The sequence below is a fragment of the Papilio machaon genome, chromosome W (assembly GCF_912999745.1).
Source record: "Papilio machaon chromosome W, ilPapMach1.1, whole genome shotgun sequence".
Lineage (NCBI taxonomy): Eukaryota > Metazoa > Arthropoda > Insecta > Lepidoptera > Papilionidae > Papilio > Papilio machaon.
The window spans coordinates 9,070,155-9,082,584 of NC_060015.1; the positions used below are offsets into that span (position 1 = coordinate 9,070,155).

General features: G+C 33.9%; 1 long non-coding RNA gene across 1 annotated transcript; it reads left to right on the forward strand.

Annotated features, from left to right (window-relative positions):
• Positions 1–241: 241 nt before the first annotated feature.
• Positions 242–4,192, forward strand: LOC123723237. Its single transcript, XR_006756690.1, has 3 exons — positions 242–299; positions 783–899; positions 4,090–4,192. It is a non-coding gene; the product is annotated as an uncharacterized LOC123723237 (long non-coding RNA).
• Positions 4,193–12,430: the final 8,238 nt, after the last annotated feature.

Consider the following 12,430-nt stretch of genomic DNA (forward strand, 5'->3'; position numbering starts at 1 on the left):
GCCAAGATGGCCAATGTGTGCAGCAACGAAGATGTTATTGCTCTAACACCTTTAATTCTTATTTCAATAATTTATGCTATGAATTTTTATTTTAGGACCACTGCACTCATTTCCATCACCAAGTTACCCTCACGAGGATAGATTCAATAAATGGAAATCTGTCCTTGGTGAAGATCTGAAAAATAAGGGCAACGATTATATACATAAGAATGTTCGTCTTTGTAGAAGGCATTTTGAAGGACACTTCCATACTTCTGGTAATAGACTTACAGCCAATAGCATTCCTACTTTAAATTTATGTAAGTAGTTCTGTATTTCAGTGTATATTAAAGTATAAAATTATGTGAAACAAAGGTTAATATGGTGGTAATATTGGACAAATTTTATTTGTCAGTTAATAAAATGGCAGCAGATGTGTTTATGAGTTGCTTGCTATGCTGCCTTTATGAGTAAAGGAAATTCATTTCTTGAATTTCTAGATTAACTCCGAGATAATCAATACTAAATATATAATCAATGCAATACTATGAGGCAATTTTAATGCAATTAACAGTCTCTGTGCCTGATCGTTATCTGGTTGTGTCATATATCCATTATCCGCATTGAGCTATAACAGTAAAGGAACAGTGAGTGCACTTAGGTCACATATTCTTGTGCACTATAATCTTTTATGTATTGATCTTTTTTTTTTTTGGCTGCCAATTCGGCCACAAGTACATTGTTTTTATTCTAGTATTAATGGCATTTATCTCTTTAATTGAATACTTTTATATTCATTTCAGTTGTTAATGATGGGAGTATACCTGTTACTGGCCTGGAACATCAAACTGTTCCTGATGTTATTTCTGTACAAATACCTTCATTCTCACGTGGAACAAAAAAAGTATTTGCAAAGAAAGGTAAATTAAATATTTAACATATTTTCAGTGTACAAGGCCATATGTATATTCAATAATAAGTAAGATGTTATTGCTCTTGCAAAAAAATACCGTTTTTTTGTAATTTTTTAATGATAATAAAAAATATCAGAGATTAGATATTCTATTATAAAAACGAAAGAAACTTTGTTACGTTTTGACGGCTGAACTACCAACTTTTTGTTAATAAGAAAGCTTGAGCACATGGCAAGATCCTTATATTCCAAAAAGATTCCGAAAAGAAATCTTGTTGAGTCCTCTCTGAACAGATGTAAATTATTGAACTGATTGTAGATTTCAATTTTTTTTTATAAAAGATTAAAACAAGCCTAAGTTGAATAAAGTTATAATTCTGGATTTCTTTGAATTTCAATGCACACACATTTGCTTTTTGTCACTGTTTGCAAACTTAATCTTTTGACTAGTAACATTTATATCTAATAGTTATATATTTTTTCACAGGAATAATGAAATTGCCAAGCGAGTTATCGAAGCTCAAAATAAAGCTTCTAAAAGAACGATTAAAATGTAAAACTTATAAACAAATGATAAAAAAGCTGAAAGAAATTCTCAAAAATTTTTGCATGTTATTGAGCGATTTCCGGAGACTTCATTTTTATTTACAAAAATGCAACAACAGCATATTAAAAAACCTAGAGGAAGAAGATTTTCTATTGAGGAAAAAATGTTGGCCTTATCTCTTTATAAGCAAAGTCCAAAAGCATATAATTTTATGCAGAGAATTTTTGTTCTACCATCAAAAAGAAGCTTGCAACAAGTTTTAAATTTAATTCCTGTCGAACCAGGGATGAATAACGTCATTCTAGAAAACTTAAAAAAAAGGGTAAAGAAATTACCGGAAGAGAAAAAATTGTGCACATTAATATTTAATGAAGTTGCACTAACCCCAGGAATGCAGTATTCAAATATCTGGGATCAAATTATGGGGTTAGAGTACCCCGAAAGTGGTAAACATATAAAAATAGCAGACCATGCTTTGGTCTTTATGATTAAAGGTATAAAAGCTAAATTTAAGCAACCTTTATGCTTTACATTTTGTCAAGGTGCAACAAAAAAAGAAATATTAAAAACCTTAATTACGGATGTAATTAAAAAAATCCATTCATGTGGATTAAAGGTAGTTGCAACCATTTGCGACCAGGGAGGACCAAATATGAGTGCAATTAATAGTTTGTACATTGAAACTAAGGAAAAATATATGCGACAAAACAAAGAATACCAAAGCTTAGCTTTTGAGGTTGATGACATAAAAGTTTTCCCAATTTTTGATTCCCCTCATTTGATCAAGGGTATAAGAAATAATTTTCTAGAAAAAAATGTCAGGTTTATTCAAGGTGGTAAAGTGAAAATTGCCAAATGGGAACATTTAAAAATGTTATTAGATGTGGATGTTGGTGAGGATGACATAAGAATGTTAAATAAATTAACTGAGCACCACGTAATAAAAGAAAAGATTCCAAAAATGAAAGTAAAAAATGCAGCTCAAGTTTTCAGTCAAAGAGTGTCAGCGACTTTACGGTTTTTAGCAAGTATGTAAAACCTTTGAAACATTGCTTACCAGTATTTTCACTGAACTGTCCCTTTAAGAGCGTCTTTTTGTCAACCCCAGTTTCTTATCAGTTTTATTTTCTTTATTCTTTTTTAATGAAATATACAGCGTGTCGTTACAACCGTGACAAGAAATGAATACACCTCTAACGCTACTTGCCAATAATCATAAAAATATTAATATTAAAAAATCCATAATAAAAAAGTAATTTTCAACAAACTAATTAAATAAAAAAGTAACAAAACTTGTAACACCTATACAACTACAACTGACCGATTCATACATTCAGAGACTTTTTCATTCGTTGCCACAGCGTCGCATTACAAGCCTCTCCTTCTAACAGTATGTTTTGTCTCTTTTAAATTCATTAAACCTATTCATATTCCTTGTAACCTAAGGCTGTTCTAAAATTCTTTGTTTTGGAAAATTTAATAACTCTGTAAATATTGGTGTTTAAAGGATGTTAATGTTTAATACAATTTTATATTTTAATTTATTGTCGCGATGGTAAAGACACGCTGTTTAGACAAAAGAAACCATTTGAAATAATTCTGTATTATTATTTTCAGAGCATAATATACTTCCAAAAGAGTGTGAAGATACAGCTGAGTTTTTATTCATCTTTGACAAATTATTTGATGCCTTTTATGGGCATAGCTATCAAGAGTCATCAAAACTTTATAAAAGCTGCTTAAAAGTTAACTCCATCCACCATAAATTATGGGATGATTGTTTACCCATATTAAGGTCAATGCAATTTGAAACCATGGGAAGAGGAGATGGAACGAAAATAACAAAATTTGTTCAGGTACCATCCATTAAAAACTGGATAAAGAACATATTAGTTTTTAAAGAAATGATAAATTATACAAAAAATAAGTATAATGTAACAAGCCTCCTGACTAGAAATTTTAATCAGGATCCGCTTGAAAACTTTTTTTCTTCCATTAGAAGTAATGGAGTTAGGAATGTGTCTCCTACATGTTGGCAATTTGTGTGTGCCTTTAAAACATTATTGGTTAATAATTTTAATTCTGTACATGCAGTTGGTGCCAATTGTGAAAAAGACAGTAATAAGGCTTTACAGTGTCTGAAGCATTTGCTTAGAAAGGGAAATAAAGTTGTTGGGAGTCAAACAACCGTAAAAGAAAACCATTGTATTGATCCTTTATTAGAAATACTGAGCAAAGATGACAATAAAAATGACACATTTTTAAATGAAGAATCTAAGCGGTATGTTGGGGGATTTATTGTTAAAAAATGTAAAAAAATATTTAAAAATTGTTTAAAATGCAACAGTGAAATACGAAAAAAATGTACAATAGATAGTTTAATTTATGAAAGAGACCAGACGAAGAGATCCCTCAACTGCCCTTCAGATAAATTTCACAAATGTCTAACAGAAATTTTTAAAATAACAAATAAAATTTTGTCCTCTGAGCCAGAAAGAAAAAATATTAAAGCTCATATTAAATTATTAATAGGCACCCTATGTGACTTTTCCTTTCTAACATGCTTGACACATAAAGATAAGTTAGTAAAATTTTGTTGCAATTTAGCTCTAAATATAACATTAAGCAGTTGGTGCACTACTGTAAACAGGATTCTAAATGGCAAAAGCACAAATTTCAACAGAGAGGACAACATTAAACTCCAGGCGGAAAAATATTATAAGACACGTATTCTTAAAAATAAAAAGAAATAATACAACAAATTGCGTTTTTTTTATCATCGAACCTTTCCAGTCTATATTTTAAGAATAAATTTAATAAGGTTTTATCTTTTCATTGCAAAAATTAAGAGATACTGGTTTAATACCATATTAATTATATTTCTTAAAATTTTTGTGAGCACTGTATCCAGTGTAAATTACTAAAAGTACTTAAAATTAAACATTTTGTCATTTGCTTTTGAGAAAAATTATAAATAACTAATAAACGAGTACAGCGCTACCTATATTTGAATTTTAATCAGCGCCATCTTCTGTTCACATTTGTAGTTATTGGTAATTTATAAAAGTAGAGTTGCACATCTATTTCAAATATAAGGTATAATCTATGCAACAGCGGAACGAACGAATACTACAGAACTCAAACGACCTCAAGAACGCAAAGAAAACCAACCAAACATATACCAAAGTATCAGCAATACGCGGGAAGTATATTACTAGCAAGACAAATTTTTAACAATCGCGATTTAACAGACATACAGCGCCATCTATTGTGCTGTAGCGGAAACGGCGCCAACACCCGGGATTAAAATTAAAATAGAAATTGGAATATTCTTCTGGTACAGCGACGCTAAAACGCAATCTGCTACAACTCGAATTTATACAAGTTTTAATTAAATTCAATGAAGCCCAGCTCGATTATGTAATTTAGGTTCAGCTTAGCGGCAAACAACATTGCGTTTGGTACCGAGTGTTGAATGAACATAAATAGTTCTGCGTAATTCCCCGTACAAATTCGGTTCATACAATTAAAGGAAACAAGGCTTTGGACAGAGGGCGATAAATTTTGCACTCCCTAGCAATACATTTTGTTCTTTGAATTAAAAAATTATTAGTTTGATAAAAAACATTGTCTGACGTTAACTTTAATGATGTGACAAATGTTTCCTTGTTTGCTATTTGTAAGTACTTGTACTATTCAAGATAAGATATTAAGTTGGATGGAAAATCATATTTGGCACACTATATTGACTGTAAGCAAGAGAGAAGGTACGCACTATAAAGTATGTAGTTGGTGATTTGATTCTGAATCTACCAATCGTAACGTTTTATCCATGTTTTTACAGTAGACAAATATATATAAAATGCTTATTTCGCTTCTCATATCCTTTAGGCAGCTTGTGATCTGAAGGGTTTTGGGAAAAATAACACGGATTGAGTAATATAATTGAGATTTATTAAGGATTAAGGAACACATCTGACTTACATGGTAGAAAAAAGCAAAGAGAAAGAGTGGCAGCAATAGACACCATAGATTATGCACCGGATAAACATTCATCGATTAATCGATACAAATATCATAGAGTATAATTAATTACAAATTGATTGGTTTATATTATTTCCAACACCTGCCCTTAAACTAAACAATTTGTAAACCAAGATGAGAAATACAATTACTATGTTTATCCTTACTTAAACATTTTGTCAAAACATCTGCAGGCATATATTCAGTAGCCAAATATTCTAATTTAACAATTTTATCTTTCACAATTTGTTTTACATAATGATGTCTTATATCTATGTCCTTCTTCGACTATGATTAATCTGACTGTTACAAATTTTCTGTGCTGACTGACTATCATTATACAAAATTACTGATAAATATGTACCTAAACATTCATAAACAAAACTTCTAATAAATTGAGCCTCCTTAGCTCCTTCGCACAGTGCCATGTACTCTGCCTCTGTGCTAGACAATGCCACAGTCCTTTCTTCTTCTTCTTCTTCTTTTAATTAATACTGGACTCCATCGTAACTTCGATGATTTTGCCAACGTCAAGGTTGAAGGTAATTGATAATGAAAGATGTAAATAAATAAGAAAAAAACAAAAAAAACTGTAATAGCTAATGGCAGTCCAGAAATACGAATTCCAGTATGCTTTGACAAGTGACCGGTAGCTGATGACTTCAGTTGGGACACTGAAAAGGACAACACAAGAGTTAGTAAACTACCTACAGTTTAAAATATCAGAAACTTAGACAATTAAAGATTAATTTTGTTAGAGATTAAAAATTTAAATAAAACCTTCACCAGGGGGGTATGGGCCAAAGTTAGTAAGAATGGGATATTAATAGGTCTGAGGATTTCGTTAGGAACCACAGTCCTTCGTTTACGGCTCTCCCATGAAACAGCGGAGTTACCTATCTTAAGGACATAACCAGTGTAAGAACGCCTGTCTAGCTGGTTAGATGCCCAATCTGCATCTACATATCCAGTAACACATAGTGAAGACTTCTTTTTATAATCTATAGTTCCCTTTAAATATCTTAAGACTCGCTTTGCTGCTTTCCAATGTGTATCCGAGTGACAATTATTAAACTGGCTCAATAAGCTTGCTGCATGTGCTATGTCAGGTCTTGTACAAACGGCGATATACATAATACATCCAACGAGGCTTCTATATTTAGAATCTAATTCGGTCTGATCTCCCTTTTCTAGTTTAAGACCACATTCCAAGGGTGTACTCACAGGCTTGCAATCAGTCATATTAAATTGCTCCAATACCTTTTCTATGTATCTTCTCTGATCAAGAGTAATTTTATTTTCTTGTTGATTCAAACGCATTCCCAATACATGTGTAGCTCGGCCAAGGTCTTTCATTTCAAATTTTTTCATTAATTCCTCTTTCAGTTTTGTCTTTGCTAATGAATCCTTGCTGAAAATGAGAATATCATCAACATACAGAGCTAATATAATGAGATTATCAGGGGCATCTGATCTAATATAGACACAAGGTTCACCGAGTGTTTTTCTAAACTGAAGGTCTGTTAGGGCGCTATCAATTTTATCATACCAGGCCTTTGATGCCTGCTTGAGTCCATATATTGCTTTATTCAGTTTGAATACATAGTTTTCTTTACCTTTTACTTTATATCCATCTGGCTGTACCATATAGACAGTCTCCTGCAAATCCCCATTCAGAAAGGCTGTCTTGACATCCATATGGTCAATATATAAGTCTAAATTGACTGCTAAGGCAATTAATGTACGTATAGTTGAGTATCGTACTACAGGTGAGTAGGTTTCCTTGTAATCAATCCCATATTCCTGTGTAAACCCTTTAGCTACAAGGCGCGCTTTATAATGAAGTAACTCACCTTCTGATCCAAGCTTCTTCTTGAAGACCCATTTACATTTTACAGCTTTCTTTCCGGCAGGTAGTAATGTAAGATCCCAAGCTTTATTCTTTTCAAATGATTTATATTCATCTGCAATGGCTTTCCTCCAGTGCTCAGCATCAGGACCAGACAGTGCATCTTGAATTGTTTGTGGTTCACCATTGTGACATGCTGTCATCGCCACTGCAATGCTTACAGTGTCATCAGAATCACTTGATTGTTGCAAAGTCATGTCAGGATTCCAGGTGACATCATCAGGGTCATCAATGAAGCTACAACCAGAAGCACTTGTATCAGCACTGTTGGAATCAGATGATTCAATCACAGACGTTGGATTGACTTGATCATTAATATCATTATTATTTAAATCATCTTCATTACTAATGTTTAGTTCACAATCGGAAGTTTTATTTCCTTTATTCAACACTAAATTTTTATACATTTTTCTTTCTAAGAATTGTACATCCCTGGATTTAATGCATTTAGAAGGATTTTCTGGATCAATTAACCTGTATCCTTTTGATTCACTACAGTATCCAACAAATATATATTGTTTACATTTTGCATCTAATTTCTTGCGTTGTTCATTAGGAATCATTGCATATGCAACACAGCCAAATGTTCTTAAATTAGATAAATTTATTTTATTACCTGACCATTTTTCCTCTGGTGTGGTGCCCCTCACCGCTTTGCTCGGTGACTTGTTTTTGACATAAATAGCAGTATTCAATGCCTCTGCCCAGAACCTTCGGTCCAATCCAGCTTCCTGCAACATGCATCGTCCCGCCTCTATAATTGTGCGATTGGCCCGCTCTGCCACACCATTTTGTTGTGGTGAGTATGGGACAGTCGTCTGATGCTTGATGCCATGTTCCTGTAGAAATAACTGAAAATCTTTATTGACATACTCACGACCATTGTCTGTTCGCAGCATTTTAATTTTTAAATTGGTTTGATTTTCCACAAATTTTTTGAAAATCTTGAATACAGGCAATACTTCGCTTTTATTTCTAATAAAATAACCAAATGTCATCCTTGTATAGTCATCAATAAATGTTAATAGATATTTAGCACCACTAAATGAATTAACTGACATAGGCCCACACAGGTCAGAATGTATAAGACCTAGCTTCTCAGTCGCTCTAGTATAAGACTGCTTCGGGAATGGTAATCTACTTTGTTTTCCTTTTAAACAAGCTACACAGGGAGTATAATCACTAACAGTGTAATTAATACCACTTGCCATACCTTGACGGAGCAGTTCCATACTTCTCCTATTCAGATGTCCGAGCCTGCGATGCCACAGCTCCTGTGATGGTTTTATCTCACATAAATTTACAGTTTCAGCATGTTGATTGCTTTTACATTGGATTTCAGGCTGAACAATACTCACTGAATGTTGAGTTGCAGTATCCAATTGGTAGACACCATTGATCCTTGAAGCGCTGGCAACTGGGATTTTGTTGCAATAAATGTTACATTTGTTGATGTCAAATTGCACCTCCAGTCCTTTTGAAGCCATTTTTCCAACTGAAATTAAGTTTGTTGACAGTCCAGGCACATAAATAACCTCAATTAACTTAGTAGGTTGAGTGTGTCCTTTGAGTAGTATTTCAACATCACCATGTCCCTCGCTATACATTTTATTATTGTTGGCCACTGTCACTAACTTGGGAGTATGCACACTGTAGTTTTGCAGTAAACTTTTGTTATTTGTCATATGACAAGTTGCTCCGGAATCAATGTACCATGCATTAGAGTTTATGTCAACAGACAACGCTGTCAATAATGTTCCATTCCAGGCCTTTTCATACTTATCACATCTCCTCTCCTTTTTATTTATTTTGGTTGGACAGTTTTTGGCATAGTGATTAGGTTTTTTACATATAAAACATCTTACCTTTGAAAAATTTCTCTTTTCATTCTTTACGCGATTTGTAAATAATGCATTTTCTTCACATTTCTCGAAATCTCTGCGTAGATTTTCTTGTAATAATTTGCCCTTTACTATTTCACTGCATAATTTGATGTTTGAATTTTCTAATGCCATGATGAGCGGATCATAATCCGGCGGTAAGCCACTCAATATTACCACAGACAGAAAATCATCGTCCAATGGAGCGTTTATATCTCGTAGTTGTTGATCTAACTCCGTGATCTTCAAGAGATACGCTTCCATGTTTTTATTAAAGTCCGTATTTAAGGATTTATTTTAATCAAAATTAATATTATAAGAAAAGTTAGAAAAACAATGACACTTGACATAACTAATAAAATATAGTGACATATGACATATCTAGTAAATAAAAACTCTATGATGTAGTTAAAAATCTTCAACCAGTGACTTTAACATCCTCCCTTTTTGACTACATCATTGTGAGTCCAATTTCTTTGGATATCTGAAGAAGCTTTGGTCTGTGGACCGCTTTTGTCAGAATGTCCGCCAATTGAAATTCTGTCGGTACATACTCTACAGTAATATCACCATTTTCTACGAGTTCTCTTATGTAGAAATGTCGTATAGCAATATGTTTAATTCTTCTATGCATTTCAGGATTTTTAGCAATCTTTACAGCTGCATCATTATCAACTTTGAGTTTAGGTACCTCTTTGAGAGTTGATATTTCGTTAAATAATCTTTTCAGCCAGATTATCTCTCGAGCTGCTTCGCTAGCAGCAACTAGTTCAGCTTCCGTGCTGGATATGGCAACACAAGTCTGTCTACGACTGCACCATGAAATTGCTGCTCCTGAATATAAACATAAAATTCCAGACGTTGAACGTCCTGTGGTGGCATCACCCGCATGATCTGAATCACTATAGCATTCTAGGATTCCTGTCTTATATTCCTTTTTGTAGACAATACCGTTGTCCAGGGTTCCCTTAATGTATCTTAAGATTCTCTTGACCCTTGAAACATCTGCAGGAGTGGGCTTATCTAATGCTCTAGATACCACACTTATAGCATAAGCTAGGTCTGGTCTACTTCCAACCATAAGATAGGCCAAGGCTCCTACAGCTTCTCTATAAGGAAATGTAATTTCATCTATTGACTCTTTCTCCAAGTCTTCTTTGATAATAGGTGTTGTAACCGCTTTACAATCACTCATTCCAAAACGTATTAAGAGCTTTTCTGTATAATTCTTTTGAGAGAGTTTAATACTAGACTCTGTTTTTTTTATTTCTAGACCAAGGAAGTAAGTTGCTGCTTTGATAGTTATTTTGAAACGTCGTGTCAGCTCCTTCATAACTCTTTTTGATTCAAGTAGGTTGCTTGAAGCAATCAAACCATCATCTACGTATAAAGCCAATATGATTTTTGAGTTCCTTGTGTTTCTTATAAATAAACAGTTATCATTATCACATTGCTTGAAGTTAATAGATGTTAGATAATCAACGATGCATTTGTTCCAGCACCGTGGCGCTTGTTTTAAACCATAAAGGCTTCTCATCAGCTTGCATACGTTATTTGAACCATCATTATAACCCTCAGGTTGTTTCATGAAGATTTCCTCAGATAACGATCCATTCAGAAAAGCTGTTGACACGTCGAATTGTGTTAGCGTTAGTCCTTCATTTGCAGCTATGCTCAATACAGAACGTATTGTAGCCATTTTGGCAACTGGGCTAAATGTCTCTTCGTAATCAATGCCTTTTCTTTGTGTATAGCCACGAGCTACTAGCCTTGCTTTAAATTTATCAAGAGATCCATCAGCGTTTGTTTTAGTTTTGTATACCCATTTGCATGAAACTGGCTTTCTGCCTTTAGGTAGTGGCACTAAAATCCAAGTTTTCATCTCTTTAAGTGATTTCATTTCACTATTCATAGCTTGAATCCATTGATTCTTTTCTGGACTTGCAAGGGCTTCTTGATATGTCTTTGGATCTTCACCATTTGATAAAACATTTGCTGCAGACATCAAAACATAATCATCATATCGAACTGGTGGTCGTAGTTGAGATCTATCTCTCAATTGTATTCTCGATTCAACAGGTATCTCATCTTCATGTATATCATGCTCAAAGATTTGTTCGTCATTTGATTCTTCATGTTCATTTTCAGTTTGGTCAGGTAAATCATTAAATGGTTGAGGCACATCACAAGTGGGTTCAATGTGAACTTCGGATTGAGATTCAACTTCAGATATTGGCAGATTAAATTCTGGCTCGCATTGTTTCTCACGTTCTTCCTCCCTTGCTTCATGCATTTTATGATTGTCGTTGTTTGAAGATAGCTCAATTTCAACAGAAGATTCTTCAAAAACTTCAGGTTCCTCGAGACCAATAGATTTAATGACATTTTCATTGAACAAAACATCTCTAGATCTGATCAAAGTGAATTTTCCATTTTGTTCACGTTTTAGAAGACGGTAACCATCATCTCCATCATAGCCAATCAATATACATCTTTCAGCGTTCTTAGACATCTTTTTCCGCTTCTGCTTAGGAACATGTGCATAGCATTCTGAGCCAATTATTCTCAGATGTTTGATTGATGGCTTCTTATTAAACCAGAGTTCATATGGAGATTTATTTGGTACTGGAGTAGGTCCAGTCCTGTTGAGGATGTACGTCGCAGTTGATATTAATTCAGCCCAGGCGGCAACGGGTAATTGTTGAGCGTGCATCATACTTCTGGCGGCCTCGACTAATGTCCGGTTTTCACGCTCGCTGCTTCCATTTTGTTGCGGCGTATATGGCATTGTAAGTCTTTGAGATGTACCTTCCTGTCGAAGTATTTTTCTCACTTTCTCATTGTCAAATTCTCCTCCATTGTCCGAGATGATCTCTTTAACTAAATATCCGGCCACTTTGTATTCTTGTAGTACTTGCTGTAGTTTTAAATGTACTTCAGACTTATGTTTGATACAAAATACGTGACGATATTTGGTAAAATCATCTTTGAATAGTACGAAGTACTTATTTTTGTTGAAGGATTCTGGAAAAGGTCCACAAACGTCAGTATGAATGACCTCTCCTGGTGTCTTGGCTCGTTCTCTAGTCCCAAATTTTCGTCTGTGCATTTTTCCATAAATACAGCCAGTGCATAATTCAGAGTCCAGATTAACTTTGAGTCCAAGCTCGTGTTCAATA